The sequence below is a fragment of the Rousettus aegyptiacus genome, unplaced genomic scaffold (assembly GCF_014176215.1).
Source record: "Rousettus aegyptiacus isolate mRouAeg1 unplaced genomic scaffold, mRouAeg1.p scaffold_m13_p_1, whole genome shotgun sequence".
In the NCBI taxonomy this organism is placed as follows: domain Eukaryota; kingdom Metazoa; phylum Chordata; class Mammalia; order Chiroptera; family Pteropodidae; genus Rousettus; species Rousettus aegyptiacus.
The window spans coordinates 172,037,766-172,053,024 of NW_023416284.1; positions in this window are offsets into that span (position 1 = coordinate 172,037,766).

Sequence of the window (15,259 nt, forward strand, 5' to 3'; positions counted from 1 at the left end):
GAGTAATTCAATCAAGTTAACCAAGTAAATTAAGTAATCAAACTGCATTTTTTCTAACTATTTAGACTTTTTAATAAAAGTCAACTGCCCCAGCATTGGGTGTGGGGCACAATAGGGGACAGGAGGCGCGGAAGGAGGCGCTAGCCGTGGCAGAAACTTCCCAGCCTATAGTGTGTACAGGCATCTTCTGGGCATCTCGCTAAAATGCAGATTCAGATTCAGGGTGTCCAAGTCGGGGTCTTAACTGCATCTCTAACAAGCTCCCAGCTAGTCTAGATCCTGCTGGTCCGTGGAACAGGCTGTCGGCAATTGGTATTTTTCTAGTAAAACTGTCAGTGTCCCAACTACTTGTACCAAAAATGAACGTCGCATTACTGGATCTATGGAATAATGTAACTCAAAGCACATCTAACGGTATTCCTTTTGTTTCCCTTGCATTTCCTAATAAAGAGTATGGCGATTCTCTTAAGTTGAAGGTTTACGTGATATTGAAATCTGTGTATCATCACTGCCCACATGATGGCAGCCATGTCCCCACCTTAGTGTCTGAGCCTTTCACAAGAGCTTACAGTGCCCTGTAAACAAGGGGAAACCACAAACCTTGCAAAGGTCCATTTTCGTGATACTTTTTTATTTAGAAAATTATTAAAGTCTTAGATGTGGAACAGACAAAATGTCTAAGTTGTTTGTTATAAAGTGATGTACATCATTTGGTACAGCGACCTGGTTTATTATCAAAAGAAATTTTAGTATTTTCAGAAAATATAGGCATAATGTGATAAAATTTTGAAAACTAAAAGATAATCTTCGAGTCTCTGTTCAGGGCTTTTTAAAGAATCTTAGAGTGTGTCCTGCAGAAATGGGACAGTGCCATCCACCGTTTTAAATATAAATATACTTTTTCATTTTATCTCTTCATGTTTATAGGAAACTTTTTATTTTCTTCCATACCCTAAAAATAACAATCGCTATGTCATTACACATTTTTTTTGTTTTTTTTTGTACAAACATGATATTTTAAAGAAAAGACTTCTCTAAGCCATTAATTTCGAATTTTATTCATCTGTTTGACATCAATACTCCAACGTATATTCTGTTCATTCGAAACTTAATGGAAAGTCATCTTTAATGTTGATCACATTATCTAATTTTACACTATTAAAAAAAAACCATAGCTTTCATAACTGCCTTTAAAAACATCAAAAAACTAAGGTATACAATTAATAATAACAAAGTCAGATAATACAGAATATATTGCTACTAGCAAAGTTAAGAAGTCTGAGGATTTAAACTTAAGTTCTTCATTTCCTTCTCTGTTGCAAATTTCTATCATCCATGAAAGACCTAAAGTGCTCCTGCTCAACAGATATTTTGAGGGACAGTTAACCAACAGTGTCACTGTTTCAAGGTGAGCGTGTTTCTGTGTGTCTCCTCCCAGATAGGAGACCCCTTTGTGCATCTCTCCTTGACTAATTTTTCTTTGTATCTTCCCCACTTTCTTCCTTCCTCCCTCCATTTCGTCTGCTCCTATCCCTGATGTCTCTGGCCCTAAATCTCTTTAGTCTTTAATAGTTTATTTTAACCAAGCACATTTCTTTGCAGATTTGGGGGCGGGGAGGAGGGGGACTTGGGGGGAGGCGGTTTTTATAATTCCTTGTTTCTCAGCATCCCACCTAAATATTGAGTGGATTTCTAAATTCTATAAGCAATAATTCCATCCCTACTACTCCTTGTTGTAACCTCTGGACACTCAAAATCTCAGCAGGTAAAGCCAAAACAGTTCAGCATGCAGAAGACCCATATGGAAGCAGAGATTTTCAAAGTGTAAGCACTGAGAGAGAGAGGTGATGTGCTAGAAAGCACCGTGCTGGTGGCCCTCGGGGCCGGCCCCGGGCTCTTCGCGAGGGTGTTTAACCAGATGATGATTTGACTTTCAAAATCAAAGAGTCAAGAAATCACTAACAGTATGTGGGCATTAAAGTTAGAAGACCCCATTTCAGAGAGCATAACCCTCCCACGTTCCTTGGACAATGACGTGACTACAGATACCGTTAGTCTAAGCAGTGGTTCTCGAACTTGAGCACAGAATCTCCTGAGAACCTTGTTAAAGCACTGCCGGGCCATACCCCCAGAGTTTCTCACTCAGCATGTCTGGAATGGGGCCCAAGAATTTGTATTTTTAACAAGTTCCCAGGTGACACGCGCTGCTGATCCACAGACCACACCTTGAGAACTCTGATCTAGAGTGATGGCCGGGAACCAGTCTCCCCTTCGCACCACAAATATTTTGGATGTTTTCTTTACTACATTTTAATGAGATTCATAGGCATTTGCCTATAAGTGTAATTTTTAATATAATACACCAGAGATATGAAATGTATGTGATTTATAATTTAAAATAATGAATTTTAATACGTAAATCCTAAAGTTACTACACAGCAGAACAAAAAAAATCCCACAAATTTCCAAAATATCCCCAATAAGGTGATCCCACCTTATCTTCCTCCCCTACTGGCATTCACCTCCACCCTCTACCACGTGATGTATTGACCCAGAGAATAAGACCAAGAGTAGAGCATATCCTTTTTCCTATCTGTTGACATCCAAAGGCACTGTCAAAATATATGTTCATAAATGCTATGTCATGACGTATATAAGACAGTATAGAAAAGTCTAGACTACTTAAGTGCTAGTATGTTCGTTTAGCGTATTTGCATTAATTCCTCTTATAAGTGCATGTTCTTTTAACTAATCCATGCTTTTGAAATAGTCAGTGGATGAGATAGCCAGGACTTACCTTGGTATATTTGTGCCTGATGCGCACAAGTCCTAATACCTGGAGTGGTCCTTCTGACAAATACTCCTCTTGATAAGATAGAGCAGGGGATCCATTTGTAACATTCTGCTACAAGACCCTAGTAATGGCTAGTCTATTGGAAACTTCATTTACCCCTGACGACCAAAAGAGTGACTACTGGTTAACTGTTAGGCAAGTGGATTCGCCTTGTATTTCTAATTTTATTAAAAGTGGGCATCATATACAGTTCCTTTTGAACGTGAAGCACATTGGCCGGAGGACGAAGGCCGGTATCCCATCCCTAAGTTCAGTGCTAGCTATGCCAGTGATTTTTTCCAAGCCATTCGACCTCCATTTGCCTATTTCCTTATGCCTATTTCCTTATTGGCCTTACCTACTTCACAGTACTAGTAGAAATATAATTTAAAAAACAAAAACAAAAAAACAGAAAAGTGTTAAAAAACAAAATTAGCACACAAAACAAGATTTTATGATCTCGAAAATGTGAGTCTTTTAGAGGCTTTGTGAGTCAGAAATATATTAGAATAGAGACAGACAAGTGGTAAATCTTGTGTTAGGATCAGCAAATCAGGTAATATTAAGGCTGCCATAATCAGGATAAAACCACTGATACATTATCTTTAGTAAAGTAATTAATGAAGAGCAATGTATTAAAATGTGTTTGAATTTAACGAGCACCTTTGGTTTCAACTGAATTTCATCTTTGTGACGTGCTTACTCCAGGAAGCCAATTCAGGATGCATTTATTGCCCACTGTCATCAAAATATAAGATCTTATTAAAATTAATATGCAGTTGCCTTTCAAAATAGAACAATCAGAATCTCAGTGCCTGGCAATTATTTTTAAATAAATACATTCGAATTTATAAATGTTAATATTCGCTCCTTGGTGAAGAGAATAAATACTTTTTGGTGTTCAGTCATAGCATAGTAACATTTTTCACAGATCGTTTATAAAATATCTCTATAAATAAATACAAAAATTGTCTGAACTTAGGATGTTGCTTTTCTGTTCTTTCACCAAGCAGAGTACCTCTCAAACACTTACATTTCTATTCAGCCAGTAAAAGAGAGACTAGATCAGGCCAAGGTCCTTTTTCTCTGTTTACCAACAGTGTGACCTTAAGTTACTTAACTGTTTTTAAACACCAAGTCCCCTCGAGTATGAAATAGAAATAAAAGCAGTACCAATTTTGTAAGATTGCTATAAGGACTCCAGGTAATAATGTAGGTCAGGGGTCCCCAATCCCCAGGTCATGGACCAGTAATGGTCAGTGTCCTGTTAGGGACTGGGCCACACAGCAGGGGGTGAGTGGTGGGCAAGCGAGTGAAGCTCCATCTGTGTTTGCAGCTACTCCCCAGCGCCAGCATCACTGCCTCAGCTCCACCTCAGATCAGGCATTAGATGCTCACAGGAGCGCAGGTCCGTTGTGCCAAAAAGGTTGGAGACCACTGATAGGTAACAAAACTCAGCAGAGGGGCCTCACTGTTGGGACGCCCTATGCTCTCCAAACTAAGACACAGCACTGTACAAACAAGCATGGGCTCTGAACAGACTCCTTTAAAGCCCTGCTCAGTGCTGTGCATGGCCTCAAGTAGGTCACTAAACTGATCCATGCCTCAGCTTCCTTGTCTTTAAAACAGTAGTGATTATTACATTAATTAGGTGTAAAATACTCGATAGTTATCTAATGCATACAGCATTTCATTAAACTAAGATGTACCATTATTGGTACTATTAACAAAAATGCTGATAATTATATTTGTAAGATATATCCTGATTTTCAAGATATAAACTATGTGAAAATGGGTCTAAGAATTTATGATATGGTAGTTAGCACTCGAATATTTACCATTATTGGAGAACTATGAAATGAGATTCCCTCTGCCCTCTGCCTACTGGTAATCACATGCAATCATAGATTAAACACCTTGGGGTGCAGGAAAGAATTTCTAAAAATGCCTCTCTTCAGTATTTTCCAGATCTTATTAATGTGAAGCTACTGGAGATTCACACAGCTCCATCTTAGGTAAGGTGGTCTTTCAGAAAGCACAACACAGCGGATAGAACGTAATTTTACAGGTATCTCATTTTTAGTCAATGCTTCCAGAAGATGCAAAAAGGAATCCATCTCATGACACCCAAAATATTTCTCATAGACTTTTGCTTTTGAATTTTTAATTGCTGCATACTCTCTGAGGAATTTCAACATGCCATCTTTCTCTCTTTACCCAGGCTTGGCTCCCAGGTGGGCACTGAGAAGAACGATCTAAGGTCTCTTCTTCCTGAATCTCAGGTAAGATGCTGTCCTGTGTCCCTCTGGGTTGCTGGACACTTGGAGACACTTCTCCCTACTCTAGGCCGACACACTTTTCAGCAAGCCCCATCATTCTGCCCTCCTGGGTGCTTATTCCTGAAGCATGTCAGGCTCAGAGTCCTGTCATCCTTCTCTACTCCAGCCTCTAAGATTATCATCTAGTCAGGACGGACAGGAAAAAGTCAGTCTGTATGCTTCCTGTTTAGGCCAGAACCTTAGCTCTTGATGTATAAGCCTAAACCGCCAATATACTCACCCTCTCCACCTTTTTTTTTTTTTTTTTTTTTTTTTTTTGCCTCAAAGCTACTGTCTGTGTCACGAGCTCCAAAATTCCATTTCGAAATGCAAACATAAGCTTGCTTCTCATTGCACCGATCTTTATTGGGCACCAGGATGTGTCAGATTCTGTTCTGAATTTTGGAAATAGAAAAGTGAACGAGACCAAGTTCCTGCCCTGGAGTGTATATGCATCCAGTGGTAGGGACATTTTTCTTGTTGTCTGTTTCTTCGGTAATAACACTAACTTGAGGACGAGGAAGGTGAAGTGCCTTCGCTACCTGAGCAGGAGAAAACAAGGGATTTCGTATGTGGGGTGAGGAAATACATCATTGAAAAAAAAAAATCACACCATTTTTCTGCCGTAGATATTTATTAAGCACCTGTTCTCCCTTCCTCAACCCCCACATCTCATCCATCACCGGTGTGTCCTTTTTACCTCACAAATGATTCTCCAATTTATCCTTTCCCGCTCGGTGACCGCCTGAGCTCCAGCATCGCGTGACTGATTGTACTCCCAGTCACCTCCCGTTTGCAGTCTCCTCCCTCTGCAGGACATTCGATCCCAGCTCCCATTAACCTGTTTCCTCCACAAACTTTTCAAAGGCTCCCCCATAACCTACTGTGAGGTTCAGGGCTTGAATTTGGCAATGTGGCTTCTAAAGTCTGCCTTCTGCATTCCATTATTCTGGTACCATACGCCATTCCAAACCCACGGCCCTCGGGCACCCCCTGCCCTGACGACACACGCTGTCCATTCTCCGCCCTAACGACACATGTTCTCCATTCTCTGGGTCCTCGTTCCTGCTTGGAAGACCCTTCATTGCTTTCTTAGCCTGGAGAAATCCTGCTAACCCTTTATGGCCAAGCCGAAACGCCGTTTTCTCGTTTTCTCTCGAAAGCCTTCTGCGCCCCAGGAATAATTAACTACTCTCTCCTCCCAGCTACAATCATGTCCTCATCCCACTAGTTGGGTCCTTATCACAGCGTGGCCCAGGCTAGTTGTTCATGCATCCACTTCATCTCAAGATTATGAGCTTCTTGAGAGAAGAGACTGTCTTAACCATCTTTGTAACTCCAGTGTCTGGCATAATACCTGTCAAGTACGAGTTGTCAATTAATATTTGTTGCTAAACTGATAAAACTCAAGAGCTTATATACATATATACATATGTACACACACAATATATATATTACATATATTTTATATATTTTTATATATGCACATATATGTGAAAAATATATATGAAACCTTATGCATATGTATATATATGTAACATGTATTTTACATTTGTATATTTGTATAAATATGTAATATATATTTCATATATATTAGGAAAAAGGGAGATCAACTAGGAGTATAATATATATTATATATTTATAGAAATACATAGGCTTTCATATATATCCACATGCATGTATATTTTTATATATTTCATATTTTGTCTAAATTTTAATATCTATATTTCTGTCACAAATTTTCAGTAGCTACTGATATTTCTTTTGAAAATTTTCCATAAACATAAGATAGAAAATATAAAATTTTCCTTTATTTTAAACAGACTAATATTTTATTTGAAGGCTTTTGTAATTCTGAGAGTTCTGAAAATCTGACTGGTTTCTGAAAGCTTTTTATGAACTCTATGATACTTTATATTTTGTACTATATTTGACAGTCTGTTTGATTTATCTGTATTTAATCTCTGCTTCATTTAAATAAGATTGCCTGGATGGTGGAAAAGGTTTAAACAAGTCAAACGTAGGAGTTGGAGGCAGGAATGTAGGCAATGCCAATTCAAGTCACATGGTGGATTGAAGTAAGCAATCAAATTCTCATCTCTTTCATAATCACAATTTAATTACTCAGAGAAGAACATTTAAATTCAGCTTTTTAGATGAAAAACTAGAATATTATAATCCACAGGAGATAATTTTAGTCTTATGTCTCTTATTTTTTTTTTTCTCATTAGTCTGTGAAATAATTTCACATGGAAAGACTTGAAACCTTCCTTCGAAACTATAATCTAAAGAAAGGTGAACATTTTCATCGAGTAAACTCCTAAGAAATGGGTATCGTGTGCTGGCCTAAAGACCTAAATCACTCTATCTTATCTTTAACAAACCATAACTTCCCAAGTGACTGAACTCACCTGTGCTTGCCTGGTTGGGGTGAAGGTGGCTGACTAGAGGAATTTTCCATCGGCCCAAGTGTCTGAAATCCAGGTAGTAAATCAGTTCTCCAAGGAAGTCCTGCTCTATCTCCACATGTAAGATTGACTTGTTATTTATGATTATGGTTGGTACTAAATTAATTTTTAAATACAGTTTAGATATCATTGTAACCGATGCTCCAGGGGAAAATATCCCTCTGCAGCCATGTAGGACCCTACACCAGGTACTAAGATTTGTGGGCTTCAGGCACAAATTTACAAAGATAAGTCCTGGCTTTCTCATCTGTTCTGGCTAGTTCATAAGCATGGATTAAATAAAAAAAGAGGACATGAATTTATAAGAGGGATTATGAAAATACACTAGCATTTGCATAGTCTAGACTTTTCTACACGTTTGTATATACATCATGGCCTAGCATTGTGAACATACTTCAGCAGCCGCTCTGGATGTGAACAGATAAGAGGGAGCTTTGAGTTTGGGGTAAGTTACAAATGGTATGATCCTGAGTGTGCTCATTTTTGGAACAAGGATTACAGTGTTTTCTGATGGGGCTGTTGAGAGACAAAAAAAAAAAAAAAAAAAAAAAGCAAATAACATATGTAAAAGCAACTTATAAGTAGAAGCAGATCCCTGTACAAATAAATAACCCTGAGCAAACTGATCTCTGTGTCTCAATTTCCTTATTTATAAAATTAAAAAGTTGAATTAATATATAGTTCTAATCTTCTAGTTATAAAATTCTTAATTCTCTCATTTGTTGGGAAACCCTAAAACAAAACTCTCCCCTTAATTGATGTGTCACTTAAGTAGAACCATGACTTTGATTGCATATTAATGAGTGAGGTCTCCTAATTGGCACTTCTGGTTAACTCCTAAATGGAATTTGAAATTATGCAGATGCCAATGAGGTGATAATGCATTCAACACATAGGAAAGAGATTGGAGAGTATCTTACACCATATCCAAAATATTTACAACTGGTAGGTAGAGTCACCATCAATCAGGACAAGCACCAGCACAATCAGATCGGAGGCCTGGTGAACACAAACACCTGTGCCAACATGCAAGGGAATAAGCCACAGACCCCACTCATCAACATGGGGTACAAACTCCGGCTGGAAAAAACGTCCTTCCGGACTGAAAGTGAAATAAAAAATTAAATTAAAAAAAAAAAAACTGCTGCAAATGAAGGAACTCTGATAGAATTTGTCACTAGAAAGCTCCTCCTTAAGAAATGTTGAAGCTAACAGGGAAATGATACCAGAAGACAATCTGGAAGATCAGGAATGAAGGCAGAGGAACAGAAATGAAAATATTTGGGTAAATATAATAGACTATTCTCTTATGTGCTTTACAGTATGTTCCATGATTGAAAACAGAAATTATAACATTTTCTGAGTGTTATGTCAAGGTGTATAGATGTAATATATAAGACAACTATAATGTAAATGGAAAGAATAAAAGATCTATATGGTAGGTAAGAGTTCTATATTACACTTGAAATGGAAAAATATTAATTTTAGTATATTGAGAAAAGTAAAGTATGTACACTGTAATCCCAAAGCTATGACTAAAGGAATGAGACAGAGAAATACAGTCAAAACCATAGCAGATAAATCAAGATGGATTATCAGTCCTAAATCCAAACATAACGATACTTACATTAAGCGTAAATAGTCTAACAACCATTTTGAGAGAATTTAGAGAGAAAATGTCAGAATAGATAAAGAAACATTACTCAACTATATACTGCTGTTCACAAGACTCACTTCAAATTAAAGAACACTGGAGTGGCTATATTCATATCAGACAAAATAGACTTTGGAGCCAAGAAAATAACCAAAGATTAAGAGGGACATTCATATTAAACAGAGTTAGTTCTTTGAGAAAGCAGCATACCCATGTCCAGGGGTGTCTCAAAAGCAGGTCCTGCGACCTCCTTAAAGCACCGTCATTTTCTTGCCTTCCAACTTGGGTCAATTTGATAACACAGGGAACTATTCAAAAACTGCCCCTAGGCCTCCTCCCAAGGCTACAGCTGGGCTGTGGCCTCTGAAATCAGCCGAATGCTAGCGCCGCCCCCATTCCCTTCTCCCTTCGCCCATCTGCGCCCCGGTGGGGGGGTGGGGAATGCTTTCTTTGCTGCTCCGTCGGTACTAGATGCTTGTGCCCCCAAAGTCACAGCATTTGTGCTAAGAATGGCTCTTCTCCTTTCTTTGTGCAGTCCTGAAGTGTGGGCACGGTCCTGAAGACCGGGGTGAAGGTCGTTCTTTGAATTGGACCTGCCATTGCCCTCCCTCAGCACACGAGTCCCTTCCTCCACTACAGCCTTCCTCTTGCCTTTCCTGTTATCCACCTCCCCAACCTCCACCCCGCCCCCCAGAGTTTCATAATCAGCCTTTTGTCTGAGGCTTGGGCTTTACTGTGAAGCTATTACTACAATCAGGGCAAAAGTTCTGATGCTTTTGTCGGGGTCTGAAGCCTAGAAGGAAGATGGGAGTGTCCTGGCTGCCTCTCACTGCCTGAGGAAAAGGGGAGTGACTCATTGTTTGGGGGGGGAGTTAGTGATATTTTTCCTTAAAGCAATCCTTCTATTAAAAGCACTGGATTAAGACATGTATCTTCTCACCAAGAACTCTCTGGGGTGTGGAGCCTGTGGGTCATGATGCTCTGTGACCAGCTCTACTTTGTGCTTTCCAGCTTTTGGGGGGAGGGGGGTGCGTGAAGCATCCCTGAGGTTTCCACTCTTCTTTTGAACTGACAAACTATGACAACACCCTAACTATTATGCAGTTCTGATGGGGGGGAAATCCAAGAGCGATAGCGATCAGGCTTTCTCTCTCACTTTTTAAATACAAACTAGAAATCATGCTCCAATCCCCATATTCATATCAGTTAGTAAGTCTTTTAATTAGGTTTGGACAGCACTGTACATTTAATTCGTTGGAGCAGTTTCCTAGGAACCCACCTAGAGCCCCCTTGCCTTTCTCTGCCTGACTGCTGAGTCACGTGTCTCCCAACTGGTCTGGGAGCTCTGCTCTCAACCTCGCTCCCAATCCTCCCTCCTTGCAGGGGTCACTCTGACTTTGACCTCAAGCATCTATCCTGATCAGCCCTCCCCTGCTCACCTGGGTCCCTCCAGCCTTAATGCCTCGTGTGGGTCCTGCTTCAATTTCACAAATAAATTGCCCTGGTGTGAAATAGATGTGTATGTTTAGCTTCCTCTGCACCATTGCCTCTCCGAGGCCTGTTCCTTCATGCTTCCCTGGGCCTATAACTCATCCTCCACCTCTGTCCTGTCAGCAGCCCTGAGCGCTGGCTCCTCTGTCCCTGCTTTCGAACTCATTTCAGAATAGTCCACTTTTTAAAAAATAAAAAATAAAAGCGATTCCTTCTGCATAACCTGTTCTTTCTTTCCTTCTTTCTATAAATGCTTCTTGAGATTTCCATGCTCAGAACAGAGAAGAAAAGCCAACTCACCTTCATTACGTGCTAGCTGCTTTCCAATGTCCTCATGTAATACTCTTACCTCCTTTACAAGAGAGAAATCATGGAATGGATGAGGAGGCTTGAAGTTTAAGGAAAGAGATTTAGTAACTTGCCCAGGGTTGCAGAGTGGGCAAGGGACAGAATTTGAACACAGAATCTGTATGATTCCACAACTTTCCATCAGACAACTCTGCCTCCGTAGCATGCATATATATATATATATATATATATATATATATATATATACAAAATTGAATTTTAAATAAAAGCATCTCAAGTCATGGACATGTTCAAATTCTATTGGTAGTCCTCTACTAGGCTCAGTGCGGTGTTTCAACCACACGCAGGTGATTCCTTAACAAAGAATTTCTAAGAATCCAGAATTCTAGAAAGGAATGGAGGGAACATTCCATCCCGTTACGTTTAGACGCACAGGAGTCCCGGGAGGCTGCACTGGGAGCTCTGGACGCCAGGCGGCCTGAGAATGGGAATCATTCTGTGGCTCCGTGAGCATCAGCATCGGGGCGGCTGGTCCTCCCAAGGGAGGATGTCGCTCAGCGGCCCCGCACCTGGAACGGAGCGAGCCCGCGCTCTAGCGGGGCTCCCTGAGACGCTCTCGGGGCTGATCCTCACCTCGGCCTTCCCCTTTCACCTCTGTGGCCGCGTCATGACAAAGCCAGGGCTCCGCCGTCGTCGCCACGCTTCCGTTCCCACACTTCTTCCCCCTTTCCTCCCATACGCGCTCCCCCTCACGGACACACTCCTGCCCGAGCCCTCCCTCGGTGTCCCCAAGACTCGCAATCCTTAGCGAACGTCCCTGCTCTTCCAAGGGTTGACGTCCTTCACTCTGTTGCCCTAACCTGTGCCCTGATGACATTTCTCACTGTAACCCTCTGAGTAGAAGCTACTTTTCCCCTTAGTATTCCAAGTCCCTAAGGGCCTCAAGCGGAGTAGGCATCCTGCTTGCTCTCTCTGAAAACAAGGAACAATTAGATGAGAATTCTTTCTTTCATTGCTCCACTACAGAATTTACCAGCCTACCTGCATCTCACGCCTGCTCCCTGCCATCTCCTCTGTCTCGGTAGGAGCGTTCACGCTCTAAGTGGGCCACCTCCCGACTCCTGGACCAGAATCTATCTCTTTTACCTCTTCAATGATTTGCCTCCAATTTTCCCCTCCATTTCCTGCATCAATTTCTCTCCCCAGGATCATTATCAGATGCACATGAAGGTACTTTCGTATCTCCCACACTTCAAGCAAACACTCCCTCAACCCCATGTCACGCCTCGCCAGTTATACCACCATTTTACAGCGACGTGACCAACATTGTCCGCACTCACAGTCTCCACGCCTTGTTTCTCTTGAACTCTTCTTCCCAGTCAAGCTTCTCTCACCTGCTCTTGTCAAGGTCACCGGCGGCTTCCATGTTGTCTAATTCCATGGGGCCGTCTCTGCTCTCAACTACATTTGCTGTGCTTCCTTCGCTTGGCTTCTGAAACACTGCTTGGTCCTGGTTTTCTTCCTTTTCTAGGGGATGCTTTTCCTCAGTGCCCTTTCTTAGCTCCTTCTTTACCAAACCTGGGACACTTTCTCTGTGTACACCCGCTCCCTACGTAATCCCAGGGCCACAGATGGAGACATCTGCTTGACATCTCAGAGTCGACATGTTCAGAACAGAACTTTTATGTTTTGCGACTAAATGAAGGTAATTGTGTAACATTGCGGATGTATGAAATGTCACTAGGTTGTTGACTTTAAAATGGTTCATCTTACGCATGTGAATTTGATCTCGATTTCTTAAAGACTAGAAAACCCGGAGCTTTTGATCTCCTTCTCCACCAAAACTTCATCTTCTGCCAGTATTCCTTCCTTGTCTCAATAAATTGCACGACTGTTTTCCTCAGCTTCCCTCTTTCCCTTACGTCCAGATCACGAGCAAGTGCTTCTCCCTCCACAGTGTCTCTGCAACCCGTCTGCTCCTCTCCTCCTCCACGGGGACCGCCCTTGTCTGGGCCTCCACCGCCAGTCCTCCGCCACTCTGACTCACCGCCTCGCCTTTACTCTCAACTCTCCACACTTCGTTCTCCACATAGCAGTCAATGTGACATTGTTAAAATGCAAATCACTGTTTTTACTCCCTGGTTAAAGCACCTGATGGATTTGATGGATTCCCATAATACTTAAAATAAGAGCCAGACTCTACACTGAGTCCTGCAAGGCTGTTCACAGTCTGATCACTGCCTACTAGTTAGTTCTCTGCTCTAAACTCTAACCCCTTTATTCTTTGCATACTATGCTTTAGTCACACTGGTCCTTTTTTTTTTTTTCTTGAAAAAGCCAAGTTTGTTCTGCTTCATTTGTCAACTTGTTCATCTTTCTCCTGCTAGAACAGCAGTCCCCAGTGTTTCGGCACCAGGGACCGGTGCTCCCATGAGAATCTAATGCCTGACGATCTGAGGTGGAGCTGAGGCGGTGATGCTAGCGCTGAGGAGTGGCTGAAAATACAGAGGAAGCTTTGCTCACCTGCCCACCACTTACCCGCTGTGCAGCCTGGTTCCTAACAGGCCATGGACTGACTGGTACTGGTCCATGGCCCAGGGGTTGGGGACTACTGTACTAGAAGGTAAGTGTCAGCCCTTTTAGAGGTGCTGTAATAAGACATCACAGACAAGGTGGCTTCTAAGCAACACAAATGTATTTCTTATCTTTCTGGAGGCTGGGAAGTCCAAGATCAAGGTACCAGCATGATCACGTTCTGCCGAAGGCTCTCTTCAGGGTTGTAGACTGCCTACTTCTCACAGTGTCTTCGCGTGGTAGAAGGGGCTAGGGAGCGATGCGGAGTCTCTTTTATGAGAACACTGACCCCATTCATAGTGGCTCCGACCTCATGACCTAGTCTCCTCTCAAAGGCCCCATTTCCTAACACCATGCTGTTGAGCATGAAGATTTCAACATGTGAATTTTGGGGAACACAAGCATTTAAAGCAGAGCAGTAAACTACAGAAACAGGACTTTCATGGAAGAGGCGATTCAGGTGGCTGGTGGGCTGGTAACTATATAAGATGTTCATTTTCACTGATAGTTAATGGAAATATAAAAGTAATCTGACTTGCCAGTTTTTACTTGTCAAATTGACAAAACTTTTAAAGAATTGATGAGATCCAGGCTGAGAAAAGTTCAGGAATAAGTACTCTATTCCTTGCCAATGAGATTTGTGGATGTTTCTCCTCCTCTTCTCGACTCTGGGCTGATGGCGAGTGACTTGCTTAACAGAGTAGGGAAAAAGTGACTGAAAGGGATTCCAAATGCAAGGTTCTAAAGAGCCTGGCAGCTTTCTCCTGAGCCCTGAGGCGGCCATGTTGGAGAGACCTCTATTTTGGAGAGATCTCTATTGTGGAGAGGCCCTGAGAGTATATGGAGAAAGAGAGAGATGTCTGTTTAGTCCTGAGCTGTTTAGACATGCAAATCATCCCAGCTGTGGTCCCAGACACACGCACAAGCAAACGAAGCATCCTCCCACTGAATTCCACTCAAGCTGCAGATTCATGAGTAACTGTAATTGATTGGTGTTTTTTTTAGCTACTGAGATTTGGGATGGATTATTACGCAGCAATGAAGAACCAGAACAGGAATAAATTGCTACTACCATTATGTAAAATAACCTGATAACACTACTAAAATGAAAAATACGACACCCTTCCAACTACAAATACCACTCCTTGGAATCTATCCCAGGGAAATAAAAGCGCCAGTTCATAGGATATATAAACAAGAATGTTTATTACAGTATTTTTGTTGCAGGATTAAAAAGAAATACTAGGAAAAAGATAGAGGCCCATTACTAGAGGAATACCGAATATGTTATAATACATATTTTAAAAGGATTAGAATTATATCACTTTCCTTAGAGGGGTTTCCACAAAATCAAAGAGAAAGAAAAAGATAGAAAAGTATGTAAAAGATGATCTTGATTTTTGTAAAGAGAAGAGTGAGGAGAAAGGCCCCAAAATATATATACATATCATATTTCATTAAATTTAATATCATAAGGCCTTTTGCAATTTCAGGGAAAACAGTACATCTTAATGCCATATAGCTAAAAATGAATTCGGTACTTTCATTTGTATTTCAAGCATCCTTGTCGATAACCATCATTACCATCTCTGGGTCACAAGAAAGGAGCAGC